Source organism: Rhinatrema bivittatum, chromosome 9 (genome assembly GCF_901001135.1).
Source record: "Rhinatrema bivittatum chromosome 9, aRhiBiv1.1, whole genome shotgun sequence".
NCBI classification, from domain to species: Eukaryota; Metazoa; Chordata; class Amphibia; order Gymnophiona; family Rhinatrematidae; genus Rhinatrema; species Rhinatrema bivittatum.
In genome coordinates this window covers 39,010,502-39,026,384 of record NC_042623.1, presented here as the reverse complement: position 1 = coordinate 39,026,384, position 15,883 = coordinate 39,010,502, and the positions used below count along the sequence as shown (strand labels likewise).

General features: G+C 42.2%; 1 protein-coding gene across 12 annotated transcripts in view; it reads right to left on the bottom strand.

Moving 5' to 3' along the window:
• The window catches only part of MAGI2 (membrane associated guanylate kinase, WW and PDZ domain containing 2), a 1,548,202-nt gene that overhangs the window by 694,464 nt on the left and 837,855 nt on the right, over positions 1 to 15,883 (bottom strand). The window lies entirely within an intron of this gene.

Genomic DNA, 15,883 nt, shown 5'->3' with positions numbered 1-15,883 from the left:
TTGGGTCGAACGAGGGTCCCGGAGCGAACCCACGGGGAATCACGTGATGCCGCGTCACTCCGACGTGGCGCCGACGTCACGTGATTCCCCGCGGGTTTGCTCCGGGACCCTCGTTCGACCCAAAAGGAACTTTTGGCCAGCTTAGGGGTGTCAGGAGGCCCCCCCAAGCTGGCCAAAAGTTCCTTATATGTTCCTTATATGTTCCTTATAAGTTCCATATGGACATAGACTCAACTTATGGAATTCTCCATATGTCCATATTGACCGCAAATGGGACCCCCTTTCGACTTATGGACTCATGAACATAAACTTTTGCTCTGCACATCCCTATTATCCGCCTAACTCAGTCGAATAAGTAGTGGTTTTTTAGACTTATCCGGCTGAGTGGCAGCAAAGCCACCACTTACCTGGAGAAGTCAAAATTTATCAAGATCAGCGACGCAAATTTGCTATTTGTAGCTATTTCTGATCCTAATTTTATACAAGAAGATTTAACTTGCATAATTTTCTTAGCAACTCTTTGCTTTTACGCATGTAAATCCTCAAATTTTGCAATAGGCGCAAAATAAAGAAATTACCAGTTTTACCAATTAGTCCATCAGTTTGCCCAGTCTCTCTGCAGCTCGTACCCCCATGTCACCCAGACCCCTCCCCCAATCATTTTTGCAGTTTTAAGATGTTTATGATCACTTACACCAGATATTGAACAGAAGTAACTAAACGCAAGTAAAAGACGGACGCACGTCACTTTGGTAGCTTTTAAAATAGCAACACGTGCATACATGCTGGCCCCTCACCGGAATGCTCCCTGGTCTGCCTTTTTTTTTTTTTTTCCACAAATGCCTATGTGTATTCCCAGTTTTACGCCCTTCCTTAAATTTGTCTCATGCATATTTAAATCAAGGACGCCCAGCACGATACATCTGAGACATGCATATGCACACTTTCACCCCTATCCATCATTCACAAATTCAATACACATCTCAAAGGAATCCCTTGACCTTATATACAGCAAAGTGCACATTCCCTATGGTCATAGATATATATATATATGTATATATATAGCGTTATCTGTGCATACTCTGGATCCCATCACAATAAAACATTTTAGCATCATATAGTGCTATTATATACTCATCTAAGGTTCTGCCTGTTTGTGAGACCCTGGACCCTCAATTCTGGACCTTGGAATGTGAAATCTGAATCTGGCCACTATTTCTAAGTTTTGTTTCTCCCACAGTATTTGACTCTCAATAGTCAGTTACCCTTTTATGGTTTTGATGAATTTTACAATTTAGTTTTATGCCATTATGATGTTACTTAATTGTATTGTGGCATTTTTATTGCTACCGATGGAGTATAATATTCCAGTAGTCAGGGGAAGGGGGAGATATACTAGTTCTCCCTCTCAGGCTGGAAAAGTTCAAAATCAAAGAGCGCTGACAGAATTATATATTTTTTAATTCTATTGCCAGAAGGCATTTTAATATTGGGAATAACCAATTGCATTTAGGTTATGTATATGCTAGATCTATACAAAAAAAAGAGGATTATATATTGGATATGACAGCACAGTATAAGCTAGATTAATTTTTCACAACTGAATCTTGGCATTATGGCTAAGATTTTGCATTACTGAATGATTATATGTGCAGATGGTTTTACTTATATAACGCTGGCTCAACCACACAGACGTGGGGGACTGCTAATAATATATATATATATATATATATATAAAGAATCTAAAGGCACAATGTATAGAGCTTTCTCTGCGTTTCCTGGTTGAAGCTCTGCTAGTGAAGGTCCGTGATTGGATTTTTTTGCATTATTTATCCCCACTGAATCCATCTGTTGCTGATTTTAATAGCTTCTTAGACTTTTTAGAGTCACTGCCCCTTAGGTATGGTAAATTTGTGATTGTGAGAGATTTTAATATCCATGTAGATGATAAATCCTGTGTAACGATATTTGCTGCTAGGCAGGCCCCCCCCCCCCCAAAACAGGGGCCCTCAATAGGCACATTCAGTCCTGTTCTAGCCTTCACCTTCAAGGCTGCATGACACAGCAAAGCCAGCCCCGTAAAAGCTTGCTCAGGGCCTCATTATCGAGTCACCTTGGCTCCTTCCTCTGGTCAACCCTGAATGTTGTTCTTGCCAGGAAGAGGCCTTCTTCTCTTCTGCTTATTCTTGTTCCCAATGTGGCCTTTTTAGGCCTTCTTCTCATGTCCTGTCCTGTTCCTATTTGTCCGTTTCCCTGTTCATTGCTGACCCGGACTGACTTCTAAGAACATAAGAACATATTTGCCAAACTGGGTCAGACCAAAGTTCCATCAAGCCCAGTATCCTGTTTCCAACAGTGGCCAATTCAAGTCACAAGTACCTGGCAGGAATCCAAGGGGTAGATAAATTCCATGCTACTTATTCCAGGAGTAAGAAGTGGATTTCTACAACTCCACCTTAATAATGGTTTATGGATTTTTCCTCCAGGAACTTATCCAAACGTTTTTTAAACTCAACTACACAAACAGAACATAAGAACATAAGAAAATGCCATACTGGGTCAGACCAAGGGTCCATCAAGCCCAGCATCCTGTTTCCAACAGTGGCCAATCCAGGACATAAGAACCTGGCAAGTACCCAAAAACTAAGTCTATTCCATGTAACCATTGCTAATGGCAGTGGCTATTCTCTAAGTGAACTTAATAGCAGGTAATGGACTTCTCCTCCAAGAACTTATCCAATCCTTTTTTAAACACAGCTATACTAACTGCACGAACCACATTCTCTGGCAACAAATTCCAGAGTTTAATTGTGCGTTGAGTAAAAAAGAACTTTCTCCGATTAGTTTTAAATGTGCCCCATGCTAACTTCATGGAGTGTCCCCTAGTCCTTCTACTATCCGAAAGAGTAAATAACCGATTCACATCTACCCGTTCTAGACCTCTCATGATTTTAAACACCTCTATCATATCCCCCCTCAGTCGTCTCTTCTCCAAGCTGAAAAGTCCTAACCTCTTTAGTCTTTCCTCATAGGGGAGTTGTTCCATTCCCCTTATCATTTTGGTAGCCCTTCTCTGTACCTTCTCCATCGCAATTATATCTTTTTTGAGATGCGGCGACCAGAATTGTACACAGTATTCAAGGTGCGGTCTCACCATGGAGCGATACAGAGGCATTATGACATTTTCCGTTTTATTCATCATTCCTTTTCTAATAATTCCCAACATTCTGTTTGCTTTTTTGACTGCCGCAGCACACTGAACCGACGATTTCAATGTGTTATCCACTATGACACCTAGATCTCTTTCTTGGGTTGTAGCACCTAATATGGAACCCAACATCGTGTAATTATAGCATGGGTTATTTTTCCCTATATGCATCACCTTGCACTTATCCACATTAAATTTCATCTGCCATTTGGATGCCCAATTTTCCAGTCTCACAAGGTCTTCCTGCAATTTATCACCATGTCCTCTGGCAACGAATTCCAGAGCTTAATTATACATTGAGTAAAAAATATTTTCTCTTATTAGTTTTAAATGTATCACTAGTAACTTCATTGAGTCCCCTCTAATCTTTGTACTCTTTGAAAGAGTAAACAACCAATTAACGTTTATCATTCCACTCTAATTATTTTATAGACTTCTATCAAATCTCCCCTCAACTGTCTCTTCTCGAAGCTGAAGAGTCCTAACCTCTTTAGCCTTTCCTCATAGGGGAATCGTTCCATCCTCTTTATCATTTTGGTTGCATTTCTTTGTACCTTTTCTAACTCTGCTTTATCTTTTTTGAGATGTAGTGACCAGAACTGAATACAATACTCAAGAAGAGTTCGCACCATAGAGCAATACAGAGGCATTATGATATTCTCTGTTTTATTCTTCATTCCTTCCCTAATAATTCCTAGCATTCTATTTGCTTTCTTGACTGCTGCTGCACATTCAGCAGAATATTTCAATGTATTATCAGCAATGATGCCTAGATCCTTTTCCTGAATGGTGACTTTGAATGCAGAACCTTGCATTGTGTAGCTATAATATGGGTTACTCTTCCCTAAGTACATCACTTTACACTTGTCCACATTAAATTTAATTTCCCTTTTGCATGTCCAGTCTCCCAATTTTGCAAGGTCCTCTTGCAATTCCTCACAATCCTCTTGTGATTTAACAACTTTGAATAATTTGATATCACCGGAAAATTTGATCACTTCATTTGATGGCCCCATTTCCAGGTCGTTTATAAATATATTAAAAAGCATCAGTCCCAGAACAGATCCCTGGGGCACTCCACTATTCATCTTTCTCCATTGGGAAAATTTACCATGTAGCCCTACTCTCTACTTTCTATCTTTTAACCAGTTGGCAATCCACAATAGGACACTGCCTCCTATGCCATGACTTTTTAATTTCTAAGAAGTCTCTCATGAGGAACTTTGTCAAATGCTTTCTGGAAATCCGGATACATTATAGCAAATGGCTCACTTTATCCCCATGTTTATTTATGCCCTCAAAAAAATGTAGCAGATTGGTGAGGCAAGACTTCTCTTGGCTAAATCCATGTTGGCTTTGTCCCGTTAAACTATGCCTATCTATATGTTCAGCAATTTTGTTCTTTATAATAGTTTCTACCATTTTGTCTGACACAGACATCAGACTCACTGATCTGTAATTTCCTAGATCATCCTTTGAGCCCTTTTTAAAAATTGGTGTTCATTGGCAATACTCCAGTCTTCAGGTGCCATAGACAATTTTAATGACAGTTTACAAATTACTAAAGCAGACATGCAATTTAATTTCTCAGTTCTTTCAGCACTCTGGGATGTATACCATCTGGTCCAGGTGATTTTCTATTCTTTAGTTTGTCAATTTGCCCTAGTACATCTTTTCAGGTTCACTGAGATTTGTTTCAGTTGTGCAGAATCATCCTCTTTGAATAACATTTTTGGCATGGGTATCTCTCTAAAGACAAAAAAATGTGTGAATAAATATTAACTGTTCAGTCTTTAGATACGCCAAAAAGACAGGTAAAGTTTTCAAAAACATTGGCTATTTAAAGTTAATTCACATTGGTACAGTTAATATTTATTCACACTTTTTTTTGTCTTTGGATTGTTGTTTGATGTGTGATCTCTTACTCCACCTATGCTCTATGGGTATCTCTCTTACATCTTCCTCAGTGAAGATCAAAGGAAATAATTCATTTAGTCTCTTTGCTATGACATTGTCATTCCTAAGCACCCCTTTTAACCCTTGACCATCTAACAGTCCAACTGACTCCCTCACAGGCTTTTTACTTAGAATGTACCTGAAAAAGTTTTTATTATGAGTTTCTGCTTCCTCGGCAAGCTTCTTTTCAAATTTTCTCTTTGCCTTCCTTATCAATGCTTTGCATCTAACTTGCCAGTGCTTATGCTGTTTCCATTTGAATCCCTTTTCCATTTCTTGAACGATGTTGTTTTAACTATTACAGCTCACTCACCTCACCGTTTAACCATGCCGATAGCCATTTAGCTTTCCTTCTACCTTTTCTAATGCGTAGAATACATCTGGTCTGGGCATCCAAGATGGTATTTTTAAATAACAACCATGCCTGATGTAAACTCTTAAGGGTAGATTTTCAAAACCTATGTGTGCTTGTGATTTTATAACATGCGCGCGCTGGTGAGTGCATATTATAAAATGCCAGGTCGGCACGCACAAGGGGGGGGGGGGTGTCAACTTTAGCAATTATGCGCAGCGACGCATCAGGGCCTTCCCCAGTTCCCTCCCAGTCTGCTCCAATTAAGGAGAGGACTGGGAAGGAACTTTCCAACCCCCTAGCCTAACCTCCCTTCCCCTTCCCCTATCCTGCCCTCCCCCTATCTTATCCTAACTAGCCTGATTTTTTTTTTTTTGTATCTCTTTATTTAATTTTTCATGAAAGAAGAAAGCAATAGTAATACGCAACATTTACAGAACCATTATGTACAACTCAACTCCGCTCGGTCAAGGAATTGCAATATCTAGAAATTGAGAAAAAGAAAACAAATTGAAAAGGTCTCAGAATCCCCCCTTTCCCCCCTCTTTTTGGACAAGGTTCTCTTCTCGTGGGCCTAGGCCTAGGCCCACGAGAAGAGGGCCTAGGCCTAGGCCCACGAGAAGAGGCTGTGTATCTTTTGAAACAAAGTTTCTTGAATAAGTCTTTCTTGAATTGTGGGATCAGGGTCCAGTATCCCTTCCATATCTTCTCGCATCTGTTTTGCAGTTGTTGGAATTGGCTGTTGGCCGTCATGAGTTCATATTGCAGCATATTGTTCAACCTGTTCCTCCAGTGAGCTTTCTGGGGGCGAGCATCTGTTATCCAGTCTGCCATTATAGTTTGTATGCCTGCCAAGGTGGCCTTACTAAGAAATCATTTTTGAGACTCGGCTAAAGCCTCCAGCGAACCGTCATAGAGACATAAGAGGCAGGTCCGAGGTTGTCTTTGGATTGTGTCCCAGACCCCCTTTAACACTTTACACTACCATATACAGTGATAGAAGGACCCTGGTTCAGACCCACATTTAAGACACAATCTAGCCGATTTTTAATATTTCACCTTTTGCTTCTGCCTCGGAGCAGGAGCAAGTTGCGCGCTCCAGCAGGGTGCCCACGCTCCAGCAGGGTGCCAGTACGCGATCCCCCGACACAGCAGCAAATAGCTGCTGTGCCGGGCCCCTCTAGCCCTACCCCACCCCCGACCGCCCTGCCCCCCAGACTGCCCCTTTTTCAAGCCCCGGGACTTACACGCGTCCCAGGGTTTACGCAGGTGCCTGGGCCATTTGAAAATTGGCCCAGCATACGTAAGGCCCGGCCACGCGCATAAACCCCAGGATTTATGTGCGCCGGGGTTTGAAAATCTACCCCTTAAGCTTTGCAGCTGCTCCTTTCAGTTTTTCCTATTTTCCTCATTTTATCAGTCACCTTTTTGAAGTTAAATGCTGTTGCAGTACATTTCTTAGTGTCCTTCCTCCAGTTATTAAGTCAAATTTGATCATGTTGTGATTACTATTGCCAAGTGGCTCCAACATTGTTACTTCTTGCACCAAATTCTTTGTTCCGCTAAGGACTAGGTTTAAAATAGTTTCCCCTCTTGATGGTTCTTATACAACTGTTCCATGAAGCAGTCATGCATTTCATCTAGGAACCTTACCTCTCTAGCATGTCCCGATGTGATATTCACGTAGTCAAAACTACGGTCATTGAAATCACCTATTGTTACTGTGCTGCTGATTTTGTTAGCTTCTCTAATTTCTTTTAGCCCTTGCTGTTCTGTTTCTCTGTCTGCCTTGGCCCCCGCCTGGACTCTGAATCTGTTTTATTTCTGCCTGCTTCGACCACTGCCTGGACTCCGACTCTGCTTGTATGCTGTCTGCCATGAACAAGGACTGCCTTGTCCCCAGGGGCGGATTGTGGGAAAATAGTGGCCCGGGGGATTTTTCTCCATACTGGCCCATGGGTACCCAATTACATATACAATATAATTTACATATATGTACACACCCCTCTTTTTCGGTATGGTCCTCCCATATCAACACAGTACTATTTGCCAACACTCAAAGAATAACAACCCCACCTATGAAAAAGAATACCACAAAGATTACATCAGAATCTAAAATATCAATATACCTCCTATCAGGAAAACAGAGCAGGCCAAGCTACTACAGATCCCTACAGAGAAACCACATGCTGCTTCATCTCAGTCTTTGCATGCAGAACACAAACTCTCCCCAAATACAGAATACAAAATGAAGGAGCACAAATGACAAAAACTGAAATGGAAACTCCAAGAAGCCAGACTCCGTGTATTAACAATAGAAAAATAGAACCACCATTCCTCATAAAACAAATAAAATCAAGAAACATAAAGCATCAGTTATAATAGTAAAACCATAATAAAAGAATATTTTAAAACTACTGATAAATAGAATTTCTATTAATTAAAATCATATACATTTTTTACAATGTCCCAAACACTAATAAAATATTTCAAAACAGCACATATATCAAATAGCATTCAATAATTAAAACTAATAAGGATTTTAAAAAGCCCCTGCTGTCCCCTTCTGTGGGAGCTCTTTATTTCCAGTCACCCTGATATTGTTGAGGATTAGGAGGTTATCCTCTCTCTCTCACACATACTCACATGTCCATTCTCTCTCACACATACACTGTCACATACATACACATTCATGCTCTTATACCCACCATAACCTCTCACTCTCACTGACACTGACACACTCTCAGGCTCTAAGACACTCTCTGCCCCTCCACACACACACAAACTCTTATTCTCTTGGATTTTCTCATACACATTCATGCTCTCACACTCACACACACACACACACACACACACACATTGACCCCCAGGCAGGCTCCCATTCATTTTCACACACACAGACCCCCAGGCAGGCACCTATGCATTCACACACATACACCCCCAGGCAGAGTCCCATTCATACACATGCATACACTAAAGGCAGATCCCCCTCTCTTTTTTTTTTGCCAGCAACCTCAGAACCTCTCTCATTCCTCTGCTGCCACTGTCACTGCTGCCACATGGCTATTGGGGAGGCGCCGATTGCTGCTACTGACACTGAAGCCCATTCTGCTGCCTCCTCTGTGCAGGCTCCGTGGGTTTCCACTTCCTCCATGTTGATCTCGTACATTGTGAGATCCGCGTAGAGAAAGTGCTACTCTTGCACATTCCCAAAGATTACATGTGCCAATCACTAACAAGTAATTTATTTTTTTTTTACCTTTGCTGGCTGATCTTAGTTTTCTAATCGGTTGGTTACAGGCTTTTTTTTTTTCCACCTTCCCTTTCTTATTTTTTTTCCAATTCCTTTTATATTGTCTTTTTTTCTATTTCTTTTCTCTCCATCTTCTTCCCTCAAACACACAGTCAGGTTCTCATTCTCACATGCATTTCTCTCTCTCTCTCTCTCTCTCTCACACACACACACACACACACACACACACAGGCTCTCAATGTCACATGCTGTCTCTCATACAATCATTCATACACACAGTCTCTCACTGGCACATGCTGTCTGACTCTCACACACACAGGCTCTCTCTCATACAATCATTCATACACACAGTCTCTCACTGGCACATGCTGTCTGACTCACACACATAGGCTCTCTCTCACTCCCACATGCTGTCTTGCTCAAGCACAGGCTCTCACTGTCACATGCTCTCTCTCATACAATCATTCATACACACAGGCTCTCACTGTCACATGCTCTCTCATACAATCATTCATATACACAGGCTCTGACTGTCACATGCTGTCTCTCTCACACACACAGAGGCTCTCACATGCTGTCTCTGCAAACATTCAGATCCTCACTCCCACACAGAATCTCTCAACTCATCTCATACACACACCCACCCTCTACAGACCCTCAGCCTCTCTCTCACCTCTGTGCCTCCTCTTTGCGGGTCACCGCAGGATGGGCTCTGCAATGGCCCTGATCTTCTGGGGCCACGGCGGCCCTGCTACCGGGCCTCTTCCTCTTCTCGGGCCACGGCGGCCCTGTTACTGGGCCTCTTCCTCTTCTCGGCCTGTAAGCGCTGCTCCTCTTCTGCACGCGCTGATGCTCCTCCTTCTTCCTGCCCACGCGGCTCTGGCAACTTTTACTTCCGGGGCCGCACAGGCAGGAAGGAGGAGGAGCATCAGCGCGTTTAAATGCGATCTTTTTCTTTGGGCCGTGGTGACGTGAGCCTCACCACGGCCCTGCCGATCTGCCTGCTATATACGTGTCGCTGCTCAGTGGCCGCACGAGCCTCCTTGCGCCCGGGGACATTGGCTCCCCTCGGGATACCACTGCTCGCGGCGCCCCCTAATACTTTGGTTAGAAACTTTATAATACAAAAAAAAAAAAAAATCATGTGACAGGAGTGACCGGCCCACCGGGGGAAGCCCGATCCCCCGATAGGTCCATCTGCCCCTGCTTGTCCCTGCCGGAGAAGTCCTTCCAGCCACCAGAACCTGCTCAACCCAAGGAGGAAGTGGCCGACCAGGTAGAAGACCTTGCCCTGCTCTGCTGTAGAGCCCTGTATTGCTTCTATTGGGGGATTACCTAGCACCACCCTGCCCAGCCGTAACATCCTGTAGTCAAGCTCAGGAATTTTTATCTGTCATGTCAGCTATTAATTGTGAGCAGTTAATATCTGTTCCAACCCATACAGCCAGGCATCTTTTGGACCTCCTTTTATGGTATCAACATTGGGTTCAGATGGCTACTGACTTGTCGGTTCATCAGGCAACATGAACGATCATTTTTGATCACTTTTAAGGTATGTTGCCATATGAGGATTTGGATACATAATAATCACAAAATCTTATTTGTTTATTTATTTATTATTTGAAATGCTGAAAGTGGAATATAAGGTAAATATGGATGAGTTAGTCCATCACTGGGCATCTGAAATTAAAAATTATGATTGGGCTGAGGCCCTTCTTGAGGAGGTGCTGGATACCTGATGTTCCAATTTATCTAAAACATATGACAAGGTAGCGCCTATGTGTGAAAAATGAGTACATGATAAAATGAGGTCTGTCCCTTGGTTTTCTGGTGAATTACTGGAGCAGAGTAAAAATACTCCATACAGCTGAAAGGAGTTGGAGGAAAAATTATGATAAGGCTTTAAAATCAGTGTATCAGAATTTATTACATGATTATAGAGTAGCCTGACATAGTACCAAGCGTGAATATTACTCAAAACTATTGAACACAGGAATTAATTGGACTTTGCAATTATTTTCGCTAGTAGAAAAAATAACATCAAAGCTATTAGAACAAAGCCAGAAATGTACTTATTGTCACATTTTTGCCAATTTTATGATGATAGAATAGTGAAAATTAAAAATTAGCTTAGTGATACCATCGCAACTGATGTATCTCCTCTGCCGGATATAATTGATGGATTGACAGTTTAGAGATCAGTGAAGGAAATTATCTCTATTTTAGCCAATCTTAAAAAGATTTTCCGCACCTCTAGATCTATGTCATTTTATATTTGTTAAGAGTATGAAGGATGTTTCTTTCAATATCATTAGGACTTTGATCAATCATTCTTGGTCTGAGGACTATGTACCTAGTTGGATGAATCACCCAATAGTTAAACCAGTTCCCACAAGAATAAATCTGCTGTGTCAAATTTTTGCCCTCTTTCCAATCTGCCTATATTGGCTAAGGTACTGGAGAACAGTATGCTGATGCAACTAGATCATTGCTTGACAGACTGTGATGTGCTTGATGAAAATCAATTTGGTTTTAGAAAAGAACACAGTACAGAATTGTTAATGCTGTCCCTGTTTGATACCTTGCTTTGTAGTTTGGAGCATAGTAGGGCTGGAATTCTTGTTCAGCTTGATATCTCCAGTGCTTTCAACATGATGCTCTTCTTTCAAATTTGCAAAGTATTAGGATTTCTGGATTGGTTTTGTGCTGGTTTCATTTGTTTTTACAGGTCAGAAGGACGTTCAAATAGGTGAGCAGTTCTCTATTTTGCAAGAACTGTCTTTGGATGTTTCTCAGAATTCAGTGCTGTTTTCTGTCCTTTTAAATTTATTTTCCCCATTACAGCCAATTACTAAAGATTTGGGGTTGACCTACTATATAACTGCCAATGATATAAAATTCTATATCCCATGTGCTGCTCACAGCATAGCATTCCTGAGAATCTTTTTCAGAATTGCACACTACAGATTAAAAACTTGAATGTAATGAAAGCTAGGAAAGTAGGAGTCCCCATTAACAATTTGATCTCGATTAGTCTTGAGGGTGCTCCCATATTTATATCACCTGAGGTGAGAAGCTTGGAGTTCTAAATTCGCAACTGACTCTACGCCTACATGTATGGCAACTGAGAAAATTAGCATTTTATACATTAAAAATGTTAAAACCTCTAACGTTTGCACTGCCAGCTATAATGTTTAGATCTGAGTTTCAATCCTTGGTCCTAGGATATCTTGATTATTGTAGTAGTCTCTGTATATGCCTTCCAGAAAAAACTGTTGCATGTACTATAGTTAGTTCAACATTTGGCAGCCCATCTGAGTATGGAAATGACAAGAACTAGAACATAAAAAGATAAGATCGAGGCTCCATCAAGCCCAGTATCCTGTTTCTAATAGTAGCCAATCCAGGTCATACATGCCTACAAGACCTCAAACAGTAAATAGATCCGATGACGTTATGGTGTAGTGATAAGCAGAGGCTATTCCCTGACTGGTCGATTTTAAAAGACCTACGTGTGCCAAAGCCAGGAGACATGCGTGTTACTCGGCCTGGCACATGCCACTCAGATTTTAAAACCTGTGCGGAATCCACATAAAAATTGTTCTCACCAAAGGGGCGGGGCATGGGTGTGGTATGGGCGGGGCGTACGGGACAGCACCATGAAGTCAGCATGTAAGTAGTTATGCGCACAAGTGGGCTCCAGGGTCCCCTATCATGTAACTTTACTTCTGTTATGGGTGGTTTGTAAGTCATGTAACAAAAAAAAACTAGGCTAAGCAGCGGGGTTTTAAGGCTTGGGGTTAATAGGGTAAAAGGGAGGCAAGTTAGCTAGGGAGTTCAGGATGTCCTCTCCTTTACTGGGGCGAACTGAGAGTGAACTGGAAAAAAGGCCTATTGCGTCATCGTGTGTACCTACTAAAATTCCCCTTATTTACGCACTTGAGACTGCAATCGCGCACACATGTGCGTGTCAATATAAAATTGTGCATGTACACGTGGATAGCCAATTTTATAATGCGCGTGTATACATGCATGAGTTATAAAATCGGCACATCCATGTGTGCATACCGGCAAATGTGCGCACATGTGCACATGCACACAGGTCTTAAAATTTACTTCCGAGTCTATTTGGTTAACAACAGTTTATTGATTTCTTCTCCAGGGATTTGTCTCAACCTTTTTTAAATTCAGCCACCATAACTGCCTTAATCACATCCTCTGGTAATGAATTCCAGAGCTTAATCTTGTAGTGAGTGAAAAATAATTTTTTCTGATTTGTTTTGAATGTGCTTATTACTAACTTCCTGGAGTATCCCCTAGTCTTTGTATTTTTTTGTAAGGTTAAATAATCGATTTAAATTTCCCTGTTCTATTCCACTTATGATTTACTAGACCTCTATTATATCCCTTGCCAGCTGTCTTTTCTTCAAGCTGAACTGCTCTAACCTCTTTAGTCTTTCCTCATAGGAGAGCCATTCCATCCCGTTTATCATTTTGGTTGCTCTTCTCTTTATCTTTTCCAATGCAACTATATATTTTTGAGATGCGGCGACCAGAACTGCACACAGTACTCAGGTGTGGCTTCACCAAGGAGCAATACCGATCCAATTCACCCTGCATTACAAGAACTGAATTCTCTGCCAGTTAAATATAGATCTAAATTTAAAATGTTAGTTATAATGCATAAATTGTTAAACACAGAACATTCATGTGTAGTTAGAAATAAACTCCAGTGGGACACCCCTGTTCCTTCACCACGCTTGGCTGGTCAAAGGTTACTTCAGGTACCTGGTAACCGACAATATATATGCCAGCGAACAAGAAATAGGGCATTTTCTTATGTATCCCAGATTCTGTGGAACTCATTATCAGCTCAGCTTAAGGATGAAAAAGCTGTAAAGGTATTTAGGAAACAGATTAAGCCTGTTCTGTTCAAGAAAGCATTTGGATGATGGCTATAAATGTTAATTTTAACTGATTTATGTTTGTGCTGTTGTGTTTATTTTATGATGATTTTATAATTGTGTTAGAAATTATCCACACTAACAGCTATATGCAAGGAAGATGCGGAATTCAAGATTTTTTTAAATTAAAAAAAAAAAAGACTATATACAATAGGACTACATCTGCTTACACATATAAACTAGCGTACACTCATAATTACCATACACCTGACTATTTTTATTACGTATCCACACTCATTACTTGTGCACTATTCATTATGTGGTGGACAGGGTTCCTAGCTCCTGCCACAATGCTCGGACATTGAGGCAGAACTCTTTGTATGACTACATGTGATTGAGTGCTATAGGGTGACATTCAGCTGGGGTGCTATTCAAACTAATGAGATCCATGTGCTTTCTCTGTATCCGGTATGATAGGAGCATGCAGGACCACCTCCAACCTATTTCTGAAGTAGCTGTCATCAGGAGAGCGATCTCTGCACGTCTGAAAAAGGATAACGAGGCTCATACATACTGTACTATAATGATCCTGATAATTCACTATGCACCAGAGAGCAAGAGCCTGCTTACAACCTTTATTTATTTATTTTGTTCGGCTTGATTTCCTGTTATCCATAGTGAGCCCATAGGCTGTGGCATAACTGACACAGCCCTAGCAGGTGAACTGGCTCGGCCCACACCGACAGAAGGCAGACACACTCAGGTTTGGACAAGGTCTGGACAGGAGTCAGACAAAAGAGACAAGGTCCAGGCAGTGATCAGGGTAAGCAGAGATCAAGCAGCACTGCAGGCCAGGAAAAGGTCGAGGCAGGCAGAGATCAGGCGGTGTCTATATCCAGGCAGAGGTCAGGGTAGGCGTAGATCAAGTGAAATTAGAATCCAAGCCGGGGTCAGAACTAAAAGGACAAGAAGATAAGGACCAGAGGAGGCAAGACACTCTCTGAAACAAGGCAAGGCAAGGAGCAGGCTTAGCACAAGATAAGGCAGGGGGCAAGGAGAAGTCAAGGGGAGAACAAGGACTGGAACAGAAGACAGAGTGCAGGACCAGTAAAGACAAGGACGAGGCAGGAGAAATACACTGCAGGCAACGCACAGCAGGAAGACCTGTTGCCGAGGTGCGGGTATCGAGGTGCTCTGAGCTTAAATATCCAGGGACTGCTGATGTTCTCGATCAGCGCCACGGCCAGGTTCCCATCACAGAGCCTATATCTGGCGCTGAAACACGTGCACGTGTGCCTAGAAAGGAAGAGGCTTGCTCGGTGGTGGGTCATGCTAGAGAGTGCGGTTCCCGACGGTGAGTGAGGTTGGCTGTGGCTGACACCGCAGTTGGCTAAAACTTTACATTTCTGCTAATTCAGGAAAACCCCGAAATCGGAGTGAGTGGCCTGTGAGGGAACTTCCCTTCTCCCTAGCCTGACCTTCTTACCCCTTCCCCTAACCTTTCCCCCTCTAGCCCTACTCTAACCCCCCCCCCTGATTTTTATCTTACCTTTTGCGCCTCCCGGCAATGGCCGCTGTGGTAGGAGGCCTCTGGCCCAGCCCCGCCCCCGGACCGCCACTTTAGTAAAGCCCCGGGACTTACTCGTGTCCTGGGGCTATAGGCCCGGCACGTGTAGGGCTTTTAAAATCTGGCCCTTAGTGTAGCTGCATTTAAAAAAGGTTTGGACAAGTTCCTGGGGGAAAAGTCCATTAACGATTCTTAAGGTAGCGTTGCAGAAATCCACTGCTTATTCTTGGGATAAGCAGCTTGGAATCTCTCCACCCCCTGGGATCCTGCCAGGTACTTGTGACCTGGCTTCAGCCACTATTGGAAACAGGATTCTGGGCTTGATGGACCTTTGATCTGACATAGGATGGCAAATCTTATGTTCTTATGTTTATTAAGAAGAGGCATAGTAAGTCGCAAAGAAGAGAAAAAAGGTAGACTACTGGGGAATGGAAAAGATTCCAACTAAAGGGGTTGATAAAACGATGACCATTCACTTGGAGATTTAAGCCTATACTTGGCCTTCTACAGCCACAACTCCAGGAACGTTTCATGCCTTATCTTGAGTAGTTTTATTAACTTCTGGAAATGCAACATCTAACAAACAATGTCTCTTTCTTGAAATAAAAAGTGGTTAAGGGGCAGCTTTTCAAAGGGATATGCG